This window comes from Pogoniulus pusillus, chromosome 20 (genome assembly GCF_015220805.1).
Source record: "Pogoniulus pusillus isolate bPogPus1 chromosome 20, bPogPus1.pri, whole genome shotgun sequence".
NCBI classification, from domain to species: domain Eukaryota; kingdom Metazoa; phylum Chordata; class Aves; order Piciformes; family Lybiidae; genus Pogoniulus; species Pogoniulus pusillus.
Genome location: NC_087283.1, coordinates 404639 through 428236, shown reverse-complemented (window position 1 = coordinate 428236; position 23598 = coordinate 404639). Strand labels below are relative to the sequence as shown.

At 50.6% G+C, this 23598-nt stretch overlaps 1 long non-coding RNA gene across 1 annotated transcript in view; it reads right to left on the bottom strand.

Moving 5' to 3' along the window:
- The window catches only part of LOC135184279 (uncharacterized), a 127364-nt gene that overhangs the window by 36926 nt on the left and 66840 nt on the right, over positions 1–23598 (bottom strand). The window lies entirely within an intron of this gene.

The following is a 23598-nucleotide window of genomic DNA, read 5'->3' as shown; positions in this document are numbered from 1 at the left end:
CTTTTTCTTCCATTTTTGCATCCCTGCCACCTTCCCCTGGATGCTGCAGTACCACCAATGGAGGAGTTCCGAGGAGCTCCCTGGGCCAGGCTGCTCTGCAAGCCTGCTGCAGTGCCAGACACTTCCAAGCGCTGGCGTGCTCTGGACACCCTTGCAGGCAGCTCCACTGTGCCTGTATTGATTCCTGTATTGCTTAGGTCCCCAAGGCAGCAGCCTGGCTGCTGCTGCACCATCAGAAGTGTGGGGAGTCCCAAATACCTTCAGAGCAGGGGAAATAAATCTGACCTGCATCAAAAGAACCGCACTTGGTGCAGAATAGCTGGAGCACATGCCTGTATTTCTGTCCCTAGACTATTTGAGCCTGCCCTTCACTGTGTGAGATGTGGAGCAGACACACAGACTCAATGCAAAGAGAGGTGAACTGTGGAGGATGTAGCTGAGATGGTACATGGGTGGCTCCAGAAGTGAATTCAGGCACCTAGGGAAGATAGTGACCAGTTAGGTGAAAGAGGGCAGATAGCATTCTGGCCAGGAACAGACTTTCTCAGCAGCCTAGCAACAGCACTGCCCTGCACTGCAGCACCCTTGTTAATTCTGTCAGCCTGTCCCTGATAAAAAGGGACCCAACACCCTAGAGTTCCTTGTGCCCATGGTCTGCAGCATTGACTGAACCAGCTGTGACAAACACTCATTAACCCCATAACTGCCTTTTCTGGCAGATCAGAGCATGCCCTGATTTACTTACATTTGCTGCTGAAGATGACACACTGAGTCAGGCACCAGTGCCTCTGTCTCCTGCAGCACCCACCCAGAACTCTCACTGGCAGCTGATTTCAGCAAGAGTGCCAATGTTTGGGCGGGTGTCTGGCCAGCAGGCTGCAGCAGCCAGGAGGCATGGTTTGCTCAGTGCCCAGGAAAAGGGCAAGAGCTGCCTTCCCTTATCATGTCTGGGGGTAACTCTGCACACCCCTGGACTTTCTCAAGAAACTCCTCCTCTGCAGACAGCCACTTCAGTTCCAAACAGAGAACACCAGCTCTCTGCTGCTCTGGGCAAGGCTTCTTCCTTTGGGGAAAGCTGCATTCTGCTCACCAAATGCTGCTCAGCCCAGGCAGAAGCCACCACACAGGCTGCAGTTAAAGACTGCAATTCTAGCAGGTGCCCAGGGCACTCAAAACAGAGCTGCACAGGCTATCCTACGTGGCATTTGCCATCTGCTCTGTGCCTCACCACCTAACCTACATCATTTTTTCATGCATGTTTGGTAGCACTACCTGAACCCCTGAAGGACTGCCACAGACCTCCTGCAAGTCCCTGGAAAGTATCTGTACACAGCTCAGTGAGGTCCCCCGGGAGCCTAGCAGAGGAACGTGTGCGCCCTGCTGCCTGCAACTGCTGTTGATGTTAGCCAAGGCTTCAGCTTTGGCCTCAAGTGACAGGACTTTTGCCAGTACCTTGCTGGCACCTCTGTTTGCCTTCATCTGAGGGGAGGCCTGAGGTCTGCCCAGCTATCTCCTGACTGCTCTGCTGCCATGCAGCCGCCTACCACTGAGCTGCGCACCTTTCAGGATAACTGAAATATGCAGACATGAAGATAGCACAGTAGCTGAACATGCAGAATTCCCAGGCTCAGTAGTGATGGTGTCAGTGTCAGGACTGCAAAACTTGGTCAGATGTTGATTATTAACAAGGGTCTTTATTTCTCACTTCTAAATCGTCCTGTTGCTTTTCTGAACTCCAAGATTTAGCTATTTGGTGCAAAAACTTGATGACCTGCAGGTAAAGGTTTTATGAGCTGCCTGCCGTCTGTTTGCAGAGTCTAAATTCCACCTTGCAGAATACTTGCTTTCTGGTGCCTTTAAATGCACAGTGGTTCTGCCAGACAGGTGTGCAAACCAGATTCCAAGTTAGCCATGGTGGGGTTATTACCAGTGCGCCACTGCCCTCAATGGATTAATAGGAGAAGGAAGGTCAGGGGCAGTTCTAGAACACAGGGCCATTTTCTCCCTCCCCTATGGGTCTGCCATAGGAAGCAACTGACCACAGAGGATAGCTCCCCCCTTTGATTTTGCTGCAGATCTGGCCACAGGAAATGTTGCACATTTGGATCAAGCAGGATAAACAGCAAGGGCTTCCTCTTTTGTGAAATCATCTTTCAGCAGCACCCCTCCCCAGGAAAATAGGTTTTCCACTTTACATAATGTTGCAGCAGCAGTGGTTTGTTCCTAAGTTTTTTCTGGGTAGGTTATGAACTTTACAGCTCTGACCACAGATCAGTTATTTATCATAACAGGAAAGATGAGACCAAAGATATTTCCTAACCACCTTCTTTGCAGACCAGAGAGAAGCAAGCCAACAAACATTAACGCTTCACATTCAACTGACAAAGGCTAGGCAGAAATATTCACTCTTCCAGTCCCATTTGGCTCCATTCTCTGGTAACGTTAGACAGCAGGAGCAGGCCAGTGGACACCCTTTCACTTGGATCTCTTCTTGAGGGCACTGTGACCAGTCTCTTGACATTTAGGTACAGAATCACAGGAACATTCAGGTTGGAAAAGCCTCTCCAGGATCACCAAGTCCAGCCCAGAGACCTGCTCTACAAGGTTCACCCCTAAACCATATCCCCAAGCACCACATCCAAACAACCTTTAAACATATCCAGGGATGATGACTCAACCACCACCCTGGGCAGCCCCTTCCAATGCCCGAGTACAAAAAGAATAACTTGTTTAGACACAAAGTAAAGAAGATGGTAGAAAAAATCTTCTTTCTAGAGAAGAGATTTGATATCTGTTAGAGGTGTTTTTATGCATCCTGGCTACATGGGAATACATCAAAAATTACTGTGCAACATTTCTGGAAACAAGCAGCTTTTCCTTCTCTGATGCACCTGTCCCTTAGCTTAAGGGCCCTGCAAGCACTGAACTCTACTGGCAGAGCCTTTCTGTTGCAGGAGAAAATTACTAACTGTAGGAAAGTGTGTTCCTACTTTATAGTGCCGTATGACTGGGCACACATAGCTGGGATTGCTCAAGTTGCTGCACCACAAACCTAAAGAGCAGGGTGTTTCATACAGGACCAGATTGCAGCACTTAACCACAGGCCTGCAGCCTGCTGCTGCAGAGCTCTGCTGTTGGAGAAGGTGGGACAGACACCAACCTCTCCCAAACCAACCTACCCGCAGTGAACTCAGGGTAGTTACCTACGAGTGAATTTACCAGCAAATGCTTTAAGAACTCAGAGGTTTGTCACCAGTCCCTAAACCTTCCCTCCTGCTGCTTTGGAGCAGCTTCCAACACCCCTCCCTATTGTCACACACATCAGTTGCCCATGTCACAAAGGCATAGCTCCAGCCAGCACCTTCCTTCTGCACTTGGCAGTGAAAGGGTCAGTTCCTGGCACCTCTGCCCTCTGCCTAGGAAGCATTTAGCTACCAGTCCTGGAGACCTGGGGGTCTTTTTCTCAAAGGCAGTGCTTGGCTGACAGTTTAATTCCCCTGCTAGGCTGAGCGGTCAGCTGCATTCCAGACCTGATGACTCTCTTGCTGTACATCCATGTATGCTTTGCAGTACAGCTGTAAGCAATAGTGCAAGCCCACAGGAAATTAGAGTTGCAGATTTCAGCTTGTGGAGGGTGAATTAATTTGATTCTTTAATGCTGATCTGTCACCGATTCATTTTGCATGTTTGCATTTTGATACCCTCCCAGGGACCTATCCAATGCGAGACACACAATATGAGAGCCAAAGTCCCATTGTCGCCCTAATTTTAACTTGATTCACTTTAAAACCTACTTCCAGCAAATCAGCAAACATTCAGGTATGGTTTTCATGAGCTCTAATGCCAAGAAAATACATTTCTCCATCGGCCCAGGCATGCAGTGCAGTGACAGAAAAGGCACAACCAACCTGAGTTTCCTCCCAGTAGAACACTACGTTGTGAGCGTTTCAGTGGTGCCACTCATCCACCAGGTGAAGCTGTCCGCACAGCTCAGTTGGAACAACTCCTTCCTTCTCAGCGTTTTGGAATGCCTTTCCATGGCAATGGATTAATTCTTATTCGAACTCCACTGAGCTCTGGGGCACAGGCCAGTGGCCCCCCAAAGCACGCTGGCTGTGCGGCTCAGTTACAGCACGCAAAGCCCTCATCTTTCTTCTCTGAAGGGTATCGGCTGGGGTGGGCATGCCAAGGGCCAAAGCAACGCAGGCAAGGGTCAAGCCAACAGCTCAGAGCTGCTTTTTGTAACCTTTCCTCACACAATCGAACGCGCCAGCGACGCCGTTCGCTCAGCACAGCCTGTCTTTGCACCTCACATGTACCTGCACCCCAGCTGGTCCCAGTTAAACCAGTGACAGCTTTGATCCAAAAGTGGAATTGGTGCCTTAGCTAAGGCCCACGCTGATGATGCCCATCAGCAGATCTAGGCTTGCCCCAGAAGGCCCTGTTTCCAAAGATGCTGTACTAACAACAAAGGGAAGTTCCACCTCCAAACCATCTGTAACTGCCAGGTCTTTATCTTCCCACTCCTTTGCATCTATGTCCTGTGTTTCCTATGTAAAGTGAGTTCCACACAGCAGGACTGTCTGCTAGCTGCTAAGCTGCATCTTGGCCACGTGGCACTCACCACGGATGTGAGGATTGCCCTGGGGGGACACAAATCCTTTGCTGGACTGAGCTCCCTGTTGTCCTTCACTGGCCACCTGCATCCCCAGGTTACACAGATTGGACTCAATAGCTCTTCAGCCAGGGAACAGCAGCAGGGACAGACTTGTGAGTTAAATTGTCTATTATGTGACATAGATTTTAATAAACTACAGAGTTTACAGCATGAGTAGAGCCCTAACTGCTTCACCACAGAGAGATAAGGCAAACAAATAAGACTCAGAATTTAATTCCATATTCTAAAGCTGTGACTCAGATTTATCCCAAGGTGAGAGCCAGTCCACAGATCAGACTGAGAAATGGTAGAGGGCAAAGGCACAATCAGCCAACAGCACACAGGAGAGCTCATGGAGTGCCTATGCACGTAGGAAAGCTTTCTAGCTACTGGTGAGCTACTTCCCTAACGGAAGTGACCAAAAACTCCTACTTTCCAACACTACCACTGTCTTAAGCCTTTGAGAAGAAGCTCCAGCGGAGGAAAAAAAACCCCACAACAAACCCCAAACATTTCCATTAAAAAATAAAATCAATTCAGAAAATCAGTCTGAAAACGGATTGTCCATGGATCCTGACAGATCTGTGACACTTGGTATGCAACTTTAATAGATCAAGGTTGAATTATGCCCTAAGAAAAAAGGAAAACAAAGACACTGGAAAAGATATGGCAAACAACAGGGAAAAAACCCTGGTAAACTCTGAAGCTCTCTAACAAGTGCAGCTGCTTCGTGCTAGAAAGGCTGCTGTGCAGCACAGGTGCTTGCCGCACACTAGTTCAGAGGCAAAGCAAATGTTTTGAAATGAAAGAGCCAGCAGTTTGCATCACTTCGCAGGCAGCAGTGAAGCAGTGCTGTCGCTGCATCCGAGCTGCCAGCCCAGCCTGCTCTCCGTGCCCGAGAGCTGCCGGGAAACACGGCGCTGTCTCCAGCGCGGCGGGCGGGAGCAGGCAGGGAGCCAGCAGCAGAGCTCTGACAGCAGGACTTCGGTCTAAAACAGAGCAGCGTACGCTGTTTCAAAAGCTGAAAGGGAGCACTGGGAATGGTGGGGAAAGAAGAGAAAGATTACTACCCTTCTGTTACTGTTCTTGGGCATACTTCACTTGTCCTACGTAACCAGTGTCAGCCCAAGGTGTGGACTGAAGAGAAAGCTCCTCTCAGTCCAGCAGCGGAATTCCATCATCACTTTGAAAACAGACCAGAGCTCCTTCCCAGGAAACACGCACGGGGATTTATTCATTCTCTCCCAAACTCGGCTTACGAGGAGGTTTACCTGGGTTAAATCCTTGAGAGCACCGCTCCTCGTCTCTGAGAGCACAGGAGAGGTGTAAAGTGGGGATCTGCATGGAAAACTCAGCCGCGGTGGAAGATGTGAAATTGTGCATTATCCACCGCCCCCACGAGGGCTGGGAACAGCCAACGACTGGCAGGCAGAGAGATAAAAGTAAATTGACGCTTGTGTCAGCTCCAGAACTCCAGCATCACACAGACAGGGGAAGCAAGGCCCAGGTGACAGAAGTGACACTGGCATCTGCAGAGCTGTGCCAGGCTGCAGGTGCACCCTGGACTTATCCTGCTTTTCCCCTTCCTGGGGCAGAGGCAGTCCCAGTAGCTGTCTCCCCCATCCCCACATCCCCCCCAGGCAGGTGTGTTGCCACAACCCCCAGAGGTTGTGCAGGTCACCAAGATCTGCAGAGCCAGAGAGGCACTGGGGGCAAGCCCCAGTGCCCACGGGCAGAGGAATCTCTGGGATGCAGAGCAGGCAGGAGCTGGGACACTCATCCTCAGTGCTATGGACAGACAGTTTATTTGCTTCTCTTTAGCTCATTTGGATGGGGGTCAGCCAAAGTTCAGCGTGCAGCTGCTCCCATTGATTATTGATGAGGATTAGGGTTTATGTTTTGGGCTCAGCTCTGTAGATGTGCAAGACATCGCACACAGAGGAGCAAAGGCTCTGAGGTGCTCACACGGGCCAAGGAAGCTGGTGAAGACACCCAGACAGAGCGGCTCCTTACGTATCTGACCGGAGGGAGCACGGAAGGCTGCCTGTGTGGCCCCTTGCTGACGGCAGAGGGGTGCTCCCACCAGAGCTGCTTTAGCCTTTCCTTACAGCACTCTGCTCTTTCAAAGCCTAGCTCGCAGGACTCCCATAGCCAAGCCTGGTGGGGCGGTTTGCTTCCAGCACAACGTGTGAAAGGGTTTAATTCAGATTAGCACCCACGCACACATCATTGGCTAAAGGCTGTTTGGTCTAGCCCTTTGCTCTTGCTCCAGCACACAGCCTCATCTCCAGCTCTGCTCAGAGGATTCAGCAAGTAGGTAACATCCGCGGGCTGTTTTTTACTGCCCGTGCCTCACCATGAGTGTTCAAAGCAACACCCGAGTAAGGGGATTGTCCTCTTTACGCTTTACCAAGTGAGTGAGCTTCAAAAGGCAAAGTCCTGCCTAGTTCTTATGGAAGCCACTTGCAGAATTCCTTGCCTAGGTGTGTTCTGCAATGGGATCAGAGCAGTATTCAGCCATTCAACTGTACTCCAACAGATGTCCTGAAGAGGGGAGTCAGAGGCAGCAGGGAGGTGCTGCATGGCAGATACCTGAGGCTCAGAGTTAAGATCTCCCCTAGCTTGGTGAGCTCAGGTTAAGATGCAAAGCCCTACTTTCAGAGCTGGCAATGAAGCAGAATGTGCCCTGTGTGTGAGACACCAACAAGCTGTCACTTTCTAAAACCCTTCCCTGAACTGCCCCCAGATTGTCCCAGTACCTTCCAAAGGATGCAAAAGGAGGACAGTAAGTTTCAGCCTGTAACATGTGCATCAGAGGAGACTTCCAGAGGCTTTGGGAGGGAACATGCTGTTAGAGCAAAATCTATGCTGAAGATAAAATAATGCCCACTTCTACTTCCTCTGGAGCAGGATTGCCCCTGGCTGCAAGACAACTTGAATGATGGAGGTTAATCCAAACCCTCACCAAGAGAGTCCTCAGGACTCGGAGTGGGATGAGCCAAGGCCAGAGGCTAACACCAAGCAGAAGAATCAGCACAGGAATATTGAGAGCTAAGCTTGGCATGCTAGAGAGCTGCTGAACAAGCAATGCTGGAAGCAAAGGCCTCTAACAGCAGTCAAGGCCCTGATCTGGAGCCAGCTCACTAAGGGGTCCTGAGCCTGACAACCTAGCCCAGCAGCAATTGAAGCCAGCATGAAGCAGCAGGTATCCAAGACGACAGCAACTGACAGGGCTGGGCTGAAGCCTTCCACAGAGCTGTTACTGCAAGGTATGCAGTGCTGCCCGGCAGGGCCCAGCAGAACACTTCCTGACTCCTGGAGCCCTTGATTCAGAAGCATTTACTGGGATGGATGCAAAAACAGATGCCTCGAGCAGAAACAAATCTACAAGTCAGCCTTCAGCTGGTGGAGAAGGGCACTGATTACTGAGCTGGCATACACAGGCCAACTTTCCATTCCATCAACTGTACAGGCTGGCCAAGAGCCCCCAGAACATTGCAAATGGTGATTGCTCCTTGGGGGCTCTCCCTGTCTGCTCAGTTTATTTGTTTGTATGCACATTCAGTAACTAAGGTCAAAAGTTTTATAGCAGCAACTGTCTCTGAAGCGTTCCTTGGCCTTGATTTTTCAGCTATGGCACTGAGACTTTTATGCAATGTTGTTAATAATAGAAATGCACTTTGGTTTAGTTTTAATTCTATATCTGCCTGCTGCAGTATGTCATGTGCATGGGGAAAAGGTAATTGTTGTAGCCTTATAAAGCCTAAAGATCGAATCCTGCCTTTAACTGTGCAGACTTCAGTGGTGCTGCAGAGGATTCAGGGACACCAGAACTCACCTCCAGTGATGGTTTAGCTGTGAGATCAGGCAAAACACCCACTCACTGCTTGGTGGCAAATCACAGTGGCACAAACATGCTCTATAGCTGTTAGAGAGGACTGCCTGGACCCAAGCGGAGTCTCACACAATTACAACAGAGCTTGCACAAAACCAAGCAGCTCCAAGCTGCAACACTCACACCAACAGATCTGATCGCTGCAGCTCCTCCAGAACCCAGCAACCCCTGTCTTTACAAATTCAAAGCTATTCTTAGTCCATCCAGTTTCAAGTCCCCTGCATGGCATTTGAGACCACTTGCAGACAAGAGTTCTGTTCGTGAAAGGTTGAAAGCAAGAGCCCAACCCTATGCCTCAGCCTCCTTTGGTTTCCTGGGGCAAGCACTTGTAAGCCAATGAACTTATTCTCTATCATTCACTTCACAGCTAGTCTGCATGGACAGGGCAAATACTGCCTAGGGAACCCCGGAACAGAGAGGATGCCATCTATTCAGGTGACCTTTCCTTTGCAAACCCTCACTAGACACAGCACAAGTCTGACTAGTTAAAGTCTCTGTTGATCAGCTGAGAGGGAGGAATGAGTCTGGCATGCTGGGGGAGCTGCCATTCTTACCTTCAACATAAACTGCAAAAACAAGCAGCCCCAGAAGCATCTACAGCAAAGGGCCCCTCTGGGCACTGTGCCACCCTCATCTGTGCTCTCCATTACCAGCGTGCATTTGAGGAGCTCTGGTGCTCAGGTTCCATCCTGAGCCCTGTTTGCCAGAGTGTAGGAACTTGTCCTGTCTCATTCCCTTCAAATCCAAATTTGGCAGAGGAGTACTGGTGGGTGGAGAGGTTTTGGAAAGATTGTTAATTTTAAAATCTGGTCTTTTCAAAGCTTTCTAAATACAGCAGTGGGGAGCATGCCCTGAGGAGCAATGTTGCTGCTTGTCTCTCAGGGGAGGGGGACTGACAATTAAATAGTCAGGCTTTCGTTCAGTGCAAGAGGAAAATACATGTTTGTGTTTCAGGCTAACTCATGGAAAACCTCTAGCCCAGCAGAAATGCTGAGATCCAGGATGGGTGCTGTGGGGCCCAAGGAGGCCAGGAAAGCTGCCATCATGGGTCCCCAAGGTTGGTCTGTTAGTCCTCTTGCAACACACAGGGCTTTTGTATGTGGCCTGAGCAGGATCTGGGGGGTTGTAGCTCCATGGAGCCAGCCAATCACCAAGGCTGTAGCAACTATAGGGTCTTCTCCAGCACCTCTGGGATGGAATTAGTTTCTGGGCACTTGAGACCTATCAGGCACCAGAAGCCTGGACTAGACTGCCCCTCCTCAGCAGCCAAGCATTTGAGCACGTCTCACAGCCATGTATTTCAGACCCCTGGCTATTTCTCCATCTCTCTCCGTTACTCTGAACGACAGCAAGAATCTTGTGAGAGCTGGCCCAGGAGTGCAAGATTTCCAGAGCCAAGGAGGAATTTCTGCTTTCAAGAGCAGCAGAAGCAACACACAGCCCAGCTCACAGTATTAGAGATGAGCATAGGTGCAGATAGTCAACTGCCTTCCCAGTCAGGGGCCAAAGTGATGGGCAGGCTGTCTCTGGGAGACACAGTCCAGAGAGAATGCCAGAGGTTACCTCTCAGAGAGGAGGTGTGGGACAGGCAGTGACAACCAACAACAGAGTTGTGCCAGCCTAAGCACTAACCTGCAACACTAATGCCCTGCTTGAATTCTTCCGAGCCTGCTCAAATGCCACAGTTACCTGTCCTTGGGCACCAGCACATCACTTGCCCCATCCACCTCAGAGCCCCAGAAAGCCCAAAAACAGCCTGCTTAGGAGCAGCTCAGGAATGTGATCTGGAATTGGAGACTTGTGTTGATTTGCATGGATCCTAACTCCTGTGCACATCATGTTTCTTGCTTTTTCCTCCCTCTATGCCTGCCTGCAGCAGTCTCTATAAGGATGCTGCAGATAAGAACAAAAGCAGTGGAAGTGATGTCCAGGAGGCTAACACTGGGCAAAACCTGCTGTTGTGAGGAGCTGCAAGACCTCAGTGTGGTAAAATGGCCTTAATTACTTTGGCATAACAGAAACATTCCAGGCCAGTTGGGAAAAAAGGCCTTTGGATCAGACCCCTCTCTCTTAGTTTCCACACTTGCCTGCTTGCAAAACCCCATAGTGCTCTTTCAGCTCAGGACCAGACAGACACCAGAGATGCTGGAGCTGACCACAAAGGAGAGAGGTTTGAAGTTCAGGACATGAATTTCCAGCAACCTATTACTTTCTAATTATTTGAAAGAACAATGGATAAATGGATCCTTCTATACATTTCTGCTGATCTGGGGGTGGGGGAATTCTACTCTGCCCTAGTGACACCACACCTGGAATACTGTGTCCAGTTTTGGGCGCAGGGACCTGCTAGAGAGACTCCAATGGAGAGCCACAACGATGATTAGGGGACTTGAGCATCTCCTCTGTGGAGAGAGACAGAGTCCTGGGGCTGTTTAGTCTGGAGAAGAGAAGGCTGAGAGGGGATCTGGTCAATGTCCATCAATATCTGAGGGGTGGGTGTCAAGTGGAGGCAGCCAAGCACTTTTCAGTGGTCAGCAGCAATAAAGCAAAGAACAACAGCTACAAACTGGAACACAGAAGCTTTCACTTCAAAATGAGAAGTTTCTTTACAGCGAGGATGTTGGAGCCCTGGAGCAGGCTGCCCAGAGAGACTGTGGAGCCTTTCAAAACCCATCCTGATGCATTCCTGCATGACCTACCCTGGGTGATCCTGCTTTGGCAGGGAGGTTGGACTGGATGATCGCTGGAGGTCCCTTCCAAGCTCTAATGTTCTGTAATTCCGTGACTCCCAATGCATGCTAATGGCTACACGCTGGCTACATCAGCACATTCTAGAACATTAAAATCATGCACAAACAAAGGTGCTGGCAGCTTATTCTTTTCTGAGAAAAAGTTGCTACCTTCACAGATGCAAATATCACCTAATGCAGCAGCTTGTGGGACTGACTCACGCTGCACCATCTCATTTGTCAGCGACATGGCAAACTTGATCTGATCCCCTGACAGGAAGACGCAAAAGAGCAGGAGATGACACAGGGCTGTGCCTGAATTGCCTCCTGTACTGCTCAGGAACCGATGCGACTACAAAGTGTTTTCAAGAAGACACTTTTGCTGTCTCCTCCACGTGAGAAGTTACTGGCAGGCTCTTATCTGCTCCATCTAAAGAGTGTTCCTGGAAACAGCACCATCCCCGGCTAGCGATAACACATCATGGAGCCTTCTGCACCTGCTGGGCTGCAGTGGCCTCTCTCTTGGTCACAAGTAAGTTCCTGTGATAAGTGACAGTCACTCCTGTCCCTATGCAGATCAGTGTGCTCATCCCACAGAGCAGCACTGGCAGTTTCCATCTGCTCCACCAGTGGCAGTTTCCATCTGCTCCACCAGTGGAAGCCATTTAGGAGTCTGCTTGGGAGCTTTTCAGACCCTTGCCTTGGAAACATAACCTGCAGGAGAAGGTGCCCTGCCCACTGCTGGAAGGACAATGTCCATGAGCATAATGGTACCCATGGCATGCAGCTGTCGTGCTGAGGAGGCAGCTTCTGTGCTGGGGCCGGGAGCTCCTCAGTAACAATCCTTGCTGACACCACTCACTGTGCTGTGATCTAACTGGAAGCCAGCACTGTGCACTTCTTTACAACACCCAAGGAGGAAGCTGTTCTAATCCTAGAAAAAATGGTCCTTCCCACTGCCCATCTCCCCACCTCTGTTTCCAGCGCACAGACAACTGGAGTCTTCCACAGCAGTTGCTTGGATCACCAAACTTCAGCTGAAGAAATCAGCACTTCTAGCATCTACTTGTCCAGGCTGGTGGCTCTCACATAAACAAAGACACGGATCAGCAGCAGCCACCCTTAAACACCCTGCTTCACTTGACAGTGCCCCTGTTCTGAAGACCTAGAAGACCAAACCAATGATGCGATGCTCACTGTAAGCTCACCAACCAATAGTTAGGTGGTAAACAGAAGACATGAGCTAAGCAGATGCAGTCTTGCATAGGTGCTTCCCAGTCACACATCAGCATCCAACAGGAAGCTCCAAACAGGCTGACTGAATCACTTGTGTTTGAGAGGCAAGAAAATTGTGCCGTGATTTAAGTCTGGGCAAAAAGAAACTGCTCCCTGAGCATTACTTTTGTTCATCTCCAAGGGCTGCCACCGTGCTGCTTTATGTGGAGAGGCAGGGCACTGCCTCTTTTCTATTTTCTGCATCCCTGTTTCATTTTTAACAGCCCCCAGCAGAAAGAACATTATCACACAACTGTCTACAGCAGGGCACACTGTGGTTTGGGGCTTGGACACTGCAACGGGTAACTTCCCAGCAACGAGCCCTCCTCTCTTTAGGGCATTTCTGGTAACTCAGCTCTCCCAGGGAGGAGCAAGGAAAACTGTCATCTAGCAAGCAAAGCAGCTACTTCTGATAGCCCTGCAGCTGAGGAGGAGCAGAAGGCATGCCAGCAGACTGCAGCTATTATAGCAGGCATACAGAAAGCTGCAGGCCTGGCTGATGAACACCAGCGCTGGGCCCTGGACAGCTGAGAGATGGCCCTGACCTGCTGGAGGCTGCTGCGCCTTCCCAGCTAAGTCATTTCACAGGCTGTGGAAACAAGTGTGCTGTGGTTTATTTTGAAGCATTTCAGCAACTTCCATACTGTACCTCTAGCTCCTGACATGGTTACATCATTTTCACTGCTATGAAAAGTTCACCAGCACAGCATTTCCAAACCCCTCTATTGTGCTTTTTAAGCCTGGCTGTGGTTTGACATCTGGCATCTGAAGTTCAGGCTGCTGTGGCTGATCAACCTCACATAGCAACTGCTACTGGATGCAGAACTTCTACGGATTGCAGTGGGCTGCACAACCAGAGGCAAGCAGAGCAGCTCCTAACCCCACCTGTGGTGCAGAGCCTGTGTGTCAGAGCCTGCTCCTTTGAGGCTGTCATCGACACCCTGTGAAAGCTCCCAAGTACCTTTTTTAGATACACTAATTTGGACCTCTTAGAGGGAAGTCTGGACCCAGACTGATGAAGAAAATGCATGCAAATTATTAACAATTAAACAAAACCGTTCTGTAAAGCACCTGTCCTGTGTGTCCTTGTGACAGCCGCCCTTCAGACATGCTCAGCCCCTCTGTGATTCGTTGTTAGGCAGAAGCTGAAAGATCTGGGTTTGTTACCAAAAACAACCAGAGAACTACTCTGGTGACCAGCATCTTCTGCGAGCATTATCCTGCCAGAAGCTGGGCTGTTCTTAACTAGAGTCAATCTGAAACACGTTAATGATAGAAACTCATCAATTTGGCCTGGTTGCTGACACACTGCACCCAGAGAGCTGTAAAACTGCAGTAAAGTGGCACTGGAGCTGAGGCCAGGGCTGCAGGCTGCAAGGAGAAAAGGCAGGCAAAAGGGAGGAGGAAGAGATAGCTGCAACACACCAGGATCCAGGGTAGCAAACTCCAGCATAGTCAGCTCAGGACTACCAGAAGCTGAGACACCACAGCTGCTGTGGCCTAGGCATTAACAAGCTGAAGCCAAAGGGATTTCAGCAGGCACAGCACTGAGACAGCCCCCATCAGCAGGAGCGCCTGCCAGACGTGGGGAAAATGATCTAAGCATTCTGGGGGCTGATAAAGACCTTATCAAACCACTTTATCACACTAATAAGTAATCTCCATACTGTCTGAGCAAAGATCCTGCGGCATCCGTTGCCACGATTAGCAGCACCGACCACGCGTGGTCTGCCCAGGAACCACCAGCTGCTTTATTCGCTGGGTTTGAGTGCCTGATTTCTAGCTTTAAAAACCTGGCCCTCAGGTAAACACCCTGAGGGAATCCTGTCATCAGCAATGCAGCAAAGCTGCCAGGAGGCATGCAGCAGATCTCGTCCTGTGCAGCTGGGTGCCTCTGGAAAGTCCAAGATGGCACAGAGGTTGCAAGGCCAGCCCAAAGCTCATGCAGCTGAATGTGCTGGAACCAAGGCAAGCAGCAGTCAGCTCCCATCACTTCACTTCCTATTGTCCTGCATGGGGCCTCTGACTCTAGTTGAAGGGCCCTTGGCCCGCATCCTAAAGGCAGGTTGCTCTTCAGTATAGGACAAAACACCTGCTGTGTGAATCTCACTAAAACAGGGCTCAGCCCACTCTGCAGAAGCACCGCATGTGTGAGGGTTTGCCACTGCAGCTATAAAGCAGAGGGGCAGCAAGCAGGGTTCAGTCACTGCACATCCTCCTCAGGCGCTATTCTCAGCTGTTCCACAGCCGAGCAGTGCTGGGCTCCAAGGGCTGTGGGGTGCTTATCTTTCAGCGTTATTTCCTACTCTGCCCCTCATTGTTGTGTCTAGAGCCATGATTTCCCCTGCCATAATTGATGTCCTCCCAGCACTGCCCAGCATGCTGATTTCAGATGCAAATGTATTGGAGCTCCAGCAGTGAATCTGCTGAGAAACATGAAAACTAAAGAACTACGAAGATTTACTTGAAAGCATTGTGTGAAAGTAACAGCAAGGCACAACCCTGCTGCTAATGAAAATGTGACCATTTTGGATCTGTACTATTGGCAGTATTTTTAGACTTCTGTTACTGAAATCAGAGCAGTGTCTTCCAGCAAAACCCAGTCAACTAAAGGACTCATGTGACTCCTGAAGCGACCACGGATAGCTTCGGAGCTGCACGCACTCAGAAGAGTTTTCCTCTCCAAGGGGGTATCAGACAAAAAAGGGAACTGAAAAGGGCTGACCGTCAGAATGGCTATGTGCTGCACTTCCTTATTCACACCAAAATACAGCAGAACACATCACTTGACCACTGCAGACCTCACACAGTGTGGGCCCCGGCACTGGGAGCACCAGCAGACACCAGTGGGCACACTTTGCTCCTGCCCATCCTGCAGCAAGTGTTGCACAGGCAGGTAAAGGGACTGTGGCACTCAGGCCTTCAGCCTGCACATTTCTCCTGCAGCAGACAGGGGCAGGCTGGAGCTGTCTGCTCTCATTCACACTTGGCTCCTGTCTCTAGTTCCAAGGCTAGCAAGAATGGGAGCTGTCAGAAGAACACAGACGTGCATTGGAAAACCCAGGCCAGCAGCCTCGGGGGATGCGGTGTGGCCGCAGTGCTGCTGCACAGCCTTTAACATCCGAGCCGAGCCCGCGTTGGGGGCACAAGTGAGCTCACTCATTGCAGGGGCTGGTAGGCAACGTAAACAGGAGTCACCTCAATCACTGTCCACTTCTGCGGATCTTGGGGCTTGCTGGTTCTTAGCAATGGCCACCACTCAGACCTATCTTGCGTGTCTACAATCCCAGCTCCGAAAATAGAAAAATATAAGAATAGAATTGATTGAGCAATGTGTAAGTGAAACTATTTTTAAAGCCAGACAGCCAGTGGCAGAGAAGTTGTGAGATCCCAAACGACGAAGTTTTCACAGAGGAAACCTTACAGAACCTGCAGCAAAGCTCAGAGGAGCTGGAGCGCGGCGGGCAGAGCGCGGCGGGCAGAGCGCGGCGGGCAGAGCGCGGCGGGCAGAGCGCGGCGGGCAGAGCGCGGCGGGCAGAGCGCGGCGGGCAGAGCGCGGCGGGCAGAGCGCGGCGGGCAGAGCGCGGCGGGCAGAGCGCGGCGGGCAGAGCGCGGCGGGCAGAGCGCGGCGGGCAGAGCGCGGCGGGCAGAGCGCGGCGGGCAGAGCGCGGCAGCCCCCCGCAGGGCAAGGTGCACTGCTGCTGCCTTGCCGCGGGCAGAGGGGACGCGGCCCCACGCAAAGCCTGCCGAGGAGCGAAGGTGAGCACGGTCGGCGCTCTGCTCGGTTTCTGCTGTGGGGCAACAGCCGCTGACTTCACTGGAGCCAGTGAATGGCAACGGGAGCAGGCTGAAACCCGCAGGAGGAAAACACTATGCTGAGGGCTTCAGTCTCTGCACTATCAATAGACTTAGGTCCTCGACAATGCATGCAGTGAGGAGCAGCTTTGCAGGGCCTAAGTAGGCTTCATCTGTGTGTGGGAAGAAGTCTGCTTCATGCAGAGCCTGAGCAAAGCATGCGAGCAGCCCAGCCCTCTGTGGGAGGTGAGAGTCAACACAAAACATCTCCTCTCCTCAGACAATGATCTCCCTTCATAAAATTCTGGAAGAAAAGCAACAACAAAATCTGGGCCGTGCCATGAATGATGGCAAGAAGAATGACCCAGAGACTAGATTGCCTTTCTCCCAGGAGATGCTCTGCAGTCTCAAGGACTTCTTACGCATTCACCCCAGGGAACTGAGCTGTCAGAGGACAGGACCACCATGAATGGAGCTAGCAATGCAGATGTTACTTTTACTGCATTTCCCAGTCCTATCCTACAGCTGAAGACTTTTTCATACCATTGTATGCTTACAAGAGAGAGCAACCAGCAGCTAAAAATAATGCACATATTGAGGCCCAGAACAGAAGAAAACACAGAACAATAATAATGGAAATCACAGAAAGGTTCAATCCATGGGAAAAGCAGAACTGAACTCTCCCTGCCTTCCAGGGAGGCATTTCAAATTCACCTGTTAAGCACCCCTAAGGCCCCGTGGTCTTTCTCCTCCTGACCTTACTTAGCCTCTAAGTTTTCATCATCTTGCTCAGTCCTGCAACCATCTATTGTAACAAGGGGCAAACAAAACTGCTCTGCAGAGCAAAAGTCATGCAGAGGACAATGACAGCTTCGTTCCTCTGGAAAGACACAAGCAGATGTTTCTTACACTCATTGAGAGCACCACCAAGCACTAAGGACAGGGCTGAACTGCTTGCTCCACCACCTCCCCACAAGCCTGCTGCACCTCACAGAGTTACATCTGGGGCAGCCTTTAGAAGGGGGCAAACAAGCACAGCTAGGGCAAGGTCGGGGCTGCAGCACAGAACTGTGGCACAGCTGGGACCAAAGCACACCAGCTGCTCACAAAGACACTCTGGGCTGAGAAAACAGTGTAAAGCTGGTCCAGTGAGTGCTCTTAAGGCTACATAAAATTCACCTAACATAATTTACTGTGGCACCCAGCTAGATAGATTCACTGATATGTTCTAAATTGAGTGAAGAGGATCTATGTTGGGAGAGGCAAAAGCAATAGGGTGCTGCACCCATTCAGCAAATGGATTTTAGCTGAGAACAAGCGAGGGTCCCATGCAGCAGCAGAGCTTTTGTTTCTCTTCCCACTCAGCTTCCTCTGCCTCAACCACAGCAACATCTCCAAGCACAACTCAGGGTGGACACAGTGGCTGGGACATGAGAACATGATGTCTTTTCCCACACAGCCAGGTGCAGATATCACTTTTGGAGGAGGAGGAAAATGAAATGTATGCCGTAGTGAGTTAGCCTCCACTTATAAACTTCCATTCAGCTTTCCTCTGGAAGGAGTATCTGGAGTTGCACCACACTTGGGCAGTGCCAGAAGCAGCAGATGGAAAATGACAGAGCACATGGGGACTGATAGCAGGGATACCAGGGAATGCTGACAGAGGTTGCAGGGCATGGGAAGTGGCACCCTACCTGTGCACACCTATGTTCTAACAGTTCAAGATGAGGGACACTGACTGCATGGAGAGTGCTGGGAGTCCTGAGCATTCAAAGGGTACCAGGATGTTTGGATGGCATAAATACACAAGCTACTAATCAGCTGCTGAGTGGTCTGGGCAGCAGCATCTACTCAAAGGCCAGAGGGAAAGAAAACACCACAGCTGAGAGATGCAAAGCCTTGGCCCTCTAACCAAGAGTGTGATGTACTATTAGGCTCTAGAAGGAAAGCAGTCCAAGGTTAGTTTGCTGCCAGCCTCCAGACCTGGGGGGGGTGCTGAAAGACAGAGCAGTGGCAACCCTGACACAGTCTGACACTCCAGGCTCAAGCTGAGCAGTGCTGCACAATGCACAGCAGCCATATGCTTAAGGCAGCTGTGCACGTAGCAAAACAGTGTGATCCCAACATCTCTGTCCTCTTGATCCCCTGCCTCCAGAAACTGTGCCACTCTTGGTTAGATCTTGCTAGCTGTAGCAAGACAGCAGCTGGCAGTGCTGTCCCCAGACTTGCCAACTGCCACAGGGAATCAGTTTCTGAAAGCAGTCAGGACTGGAGGCCTTTAGGAGTCCTCAGAACATGCAGAGCCTCTGCAGCATCGTCTGCTACAGAGCAGCAGAGTCAAGCTGCTGCCCTGCTCCCCTGACACCACTGTCACACTCAGCTACCTGCCAGCCAAGCAGCGATGCTGCGCAGAACTGAGCTGGTTTGCCAGAGCGGCTGAAGCCTGCTGATCCCCACCACACGAAGCAAAAGCAGCAGCAAGGCCTGCTCTGGCAGGGAATCAGCTGGAGTCGAGGCAAGCCGCATCTGCAGGAGGCTTGTGCTGCCCTTCCCTAGCAGCCCTGGCCTCCCTGGAAGGCAGCTGGTGAAGGTTACTAGCAGAACTGAGTGAATCACCTCTCTCCTGGCTCTCACTGTAAGGTCATCAAGAACTTATCCCTTTTATTCCATGCCTCCCTACAAACCTCCTCCTAAGGATTAAGCTCTTTCCCAACTGCTGGAAAATCCAGCTACAGGTGCCTGAGCTACAGGCACAGACGCAGCTGATAGGGAGTGGAGTGGGATACCACATTTGTTTCTCAATTGATTGAAAAACCAAATGAAGCTGAGTCAGACAAATCCTTGGTTTCCTCACACTCCACTCCCTATACTCTGGGGAGCTCCAACATGCTGGGAGGGGAGATAACGTGTGGCAACTGCAAGGAGGAGCATGCAAGAGAAGAAATAGGGAAGTCCAGCTCCCAAAAATTACTGTAAAATCTGACTCTCAAAGAGGCTGGTGAGACTGGAAGTGGAAAATCATCACACCAGGAGGGCTCCACTTGCTGGTCAGACAAGCTGCCCCCTGCCAGTGGGTGCGTTCTGTTATCTTTTCCTGCGTGCAGCCCAATGGAGGACAGAGGCTCAGTGGCCCATGGCCTCCCTGCTTCCGTACACTGCCTCCTCTGACAGAACTCACTGCTTCCAGCCTCGACAGAAAGTTGGTGCAGCAGGGTCCTGCAAGGCCACAGACAGGTGTAGACCAACACAAGCCACCACTATTAGAGCAGCCCTCGGAGTGCTGTAATCTCTCCTGTAATACTGCTTTAATCTTGGCTCCAGCTTGTACCCTGCCCTCAGAGCAGGGAGCTCTAATTCATTGGCTGTGGCTCGCCACAATGCCTGGGCACAGCTAAGAGCTCAGCCCTTGCAGTTTGAGGCAAGCACTTTATCTGAGCCTGAGCTCCTTGTAATCAGCCTTTGTCAGGGTAAAGCAGGCCTGTCAGTGCTGCATGAGGACAACAGGGTGTGAATTTCTGGAAGTCTGGGCTACTGCTGGGCAAGTGGCAGCTGCCTGCTTACTTTGCTAGGGTATGAAGGTGCTTCCTCAGCGAGGAACATGTAGAACTGAGGCCATACATAAAACAAAGCTGAGCAGCAAATCTACAGTCTGCCTTTCTTCCATCAGGGTAACAGCAAATAATCTACTCAGTTAATGGTTCACTGATGCAACTCGGTGTAAGAGGTGGGAAAAAAACCTTGGGATGCTTTATCTCTGACCCTTGGCTTAGGGCTGAGATACAGCTTTAACTGAAGAGCAAAGGTTAACTGTCATGGAAAATGTCAGCACTGCTATGGCTCACAAGCCACAGCCTGCCTGGGGTTTCTTGGGGTTTTGGTCGAAATGAAGACAATTTATTTAATTATGGCAGCACAGCCATAAAAAAAAGTTGATTGCAGAGAACTATTTGTCAATGTTTCTTCAGAGATCACGGAAAAAAGACAGGAGCAAGAGGAAAGAGAAGACTTGGGGAAGGGGAGAGACTTGATACGCATTTGAAAGCTGTTCAAAGAAGCGTCAGGAGAGACCTTGTTGATGGGTGAAGCATCCCCCCCCAGACAGAGCTAAGCACAGTGAAATCCACATCCCAAAAGTCGTGCCTGGGCACAGGTCTCCCTGCAGGCTCAGCATTCTCCTACCAGAGCACAAAGGAAGAAGTTTTTCACAGAGAGAGTGATTTCCCATTGGAATGGGCTGCCCAGGGAGGTGGTGGAGGCACCGTCCCTGGAGGTGTTCAAGAAAAGACTGGATGAGGCACTCAGTGACATGGTCTAGTTGACTGGCTAGGGCTGGGTGATAGGTTGGACTCGATGATCTTGGAGGTCTCTTCCAACCTGGTTGATTCTATGATTCTATGAAAGCAAGCAGCAAAACGCAAAGAAACCAGGCAAATATCATGAACTCTGCAGACGAATGTGCCCTGGGTGGCACAGGAACGTAAAGGAGAGCAGAAAACTGCCTCAGGCAAGGAGACAGCCTCCCAGAACGCAGCCAGGGGAAATGCAGGCAGTTCCCAGCTGCAAGTCCAACAAACAGCACAGGACTGGAGGGCTCTGCCATCGCCGGGTCTGACTGACAACTGCTAACGCCTTGGGGCACGGGGAGGAGAGGAAAATTCATTCCTGGCACTCGAAACAGCAAGTCCCTGCCTCTAGCTGGCATTACAATGCATGAACTGGTCAGCTTGCACAGACGGAGCGTGGAATAAAACGATGGGGCGAGCAGAAAGAGCCACTGACAGGCACCCAAAAAATAATAAATTGAAAGCACTCAGTCTCCACTGAGAGGAATTTTCCTGTGGTTTATCTGGTATTGTCTTTTGGAAAACACTGGGGTTTTGCTACCCTTTCAACTTCTGGAGTTCTCACAAAACCTCTAAACCAGGTTTTATTTATAAGAAGAATTTTGAAGCTATTTTTTGCATTAAATTCTTGACCCCAATTACACTCAATAATGTGGTTAGGACTAATATAAATATAGTTCCATTATAAATCAGGACATGCTTGCCCGGAGACAGCCCTTTTTCTTCCCCTTGCTCATGCTCTGCAGTTGCCCAAATAGATCCCCAAATAGAACCTGCAGCACAGTCTCACTGCCACAGCTGGTAGGGGCTGCAGGCTGCCCCCACTTCGTGCCCAACCAGAAAGCCAAGGCATGCTCCAGTGTGCACTGGGATGCTGCAAGGCTGCAGAATATTGTGTTCCTTCCAGGGGTGTCCTGCCAGGGACAAGGGCCGCTGTGTCGCTTTGATAAAGACTTGGTAGCTGGCTGGTTGGCTCCTTGGGGCACTGCTTAGTTTGGGCTTAACTGGAGCAAACATCTTCCTGCATCTCCACGTACAGAATAATGATGGCAGGAAGGCAGCTACAGCTGAGTATTGAGGGCTTTCCACAGCAGAGATGATTGAAAAGACAGCAGTTGCCATTAGCTATCAGCGATGCCACCTTTGATCAGAAGAGCAAATAAAGTCCTTGCTGGTGCTGTCTGCTGGTGAGGGCTGATCAGAACTGGCATGCTGCCCTGGTATGTCAGGTGCCACCAGAACAGCTTGGGGAATTAGGGGCATAGCAAAGCGCTCCCATGGGCCCACCCCACCTAGCACACAGGAGACTTGCCAGGAAGATTTCACATTGAATGACACCAGCAACAGAGGCTATGAACTGACAGAGGAAGCAGGGCTCACTCACCTCTACAGAAATCACTTCTCACCATGACCTTTGTTACTCTTCTCATCTTCACCTCCTAGGCCAGCTTAGCTATTCCCGTGGCAAGAGAATCAGCTCTGCTCCTGACATCTTCAGACTCCACTGGAATCCAGATGGCCAGAAGCACCTCCAGGAAAACCCTGGAGGTACCCACCCTAGTTCTCAGTTCAGTGAGGTCACACCACATAAGTACTGACAAGCTTGATGAACCAATGGGATTCAACACCCACCTGCAAATACAGCTCAGGATCTGGGCCTTCAAAAATGTAACCCCTGCTCAAGTCAGTGATGTGGCAGAATGTCTCTGGAAGGGACTCTTTGATCTCTCAGACAAGAGTTTTTAAAACACAAATGAATTTTCACATGCTACTGAAAGACCTTCAAGCCTGTAAACTCCTTAACAGACATCTGCTAGGTGGAAGAGTTCAGCCTTCTGCCTACAAGGAGACCTAGCACTCAAATTCCACCACTTGTACCAATTCCTCAGCTGTCTGCACACTTTTGTCACTATCTCATGTATGTATTTGCCCAGTAAATTGGTGTTAAACCTATTAAATTAGCAGCTGAATCAGGGCTGAATTTAATGTGGGTTTACTCCTTTCACTTCATTAGGGCCAGGAAATTCTCTGCTTAATCCAGCAGACCTTCTGTGCTGTGTTTGGTGGAACTCAGTGCCTGGAGACACAGAAGGTTGTAGGCACCAATGTCCTGGCTGCTTTTGGTCTGAATGCACACTAAGCAAGCCAGAAAGAGGGGATGGGACAGGGAAAAGGGCTGTTTCTCAGCCTTAACGCTGAAAAGTTAGGTGGCCTGCAAAATATATGAAGTCCTGCCTTGGCTGCAGCCACAAGCTCAGGACTTAAGCCTCAGTTGAATCATTATGAAGTGCAGCACCACAACATGTCCACTCACCTTGACCTCTGCCTGGGTAGTATTTGTGCCTCTTCTCCACATATTCCCTCTTCACAAATGTTGAACTCTGAGATTATCTACTTGGGGCAAATCCTGATTCACTACCACAGGAGATATTTCATGACTAGTCCCCTTGAGCCTAACTGGACTGCCAGCTTTGCTGTCCAGCTCTACAGTCCCTCTCATCAGGAGGTTAACCACAAGTACAGCACTAGGGGATTATTTTTATCCACCGGGGTTTATTTCAAAACACCCCTGTGCTTTCAGAACACGAGTTTAGAAAGTTCACCCATCAGAGCGCGGCACACAGGCACGAAGCCAAAGTCTGCAGCCAGATGTGCCCCCGGAAACGCCGCGATCCACGCCGCAATCCACGCTGCGATCCACGCCGCGATCCACGCTGCACCGCGCCACCCTCCTGCTGCTGCCACGGCCACCTTCCGAGAAAGCACCCAGAGACACCAGCAAACACTTCTGCACCACGGCACAGAACCAGGAGGACTCACGTGAAGTCTGCAGGGAGCTGCTTCCCAGCCTCTTGGTCACTACCCTGGGCTTAGCAATGGGGGAAAAGCAATGCAAGAAAGCCA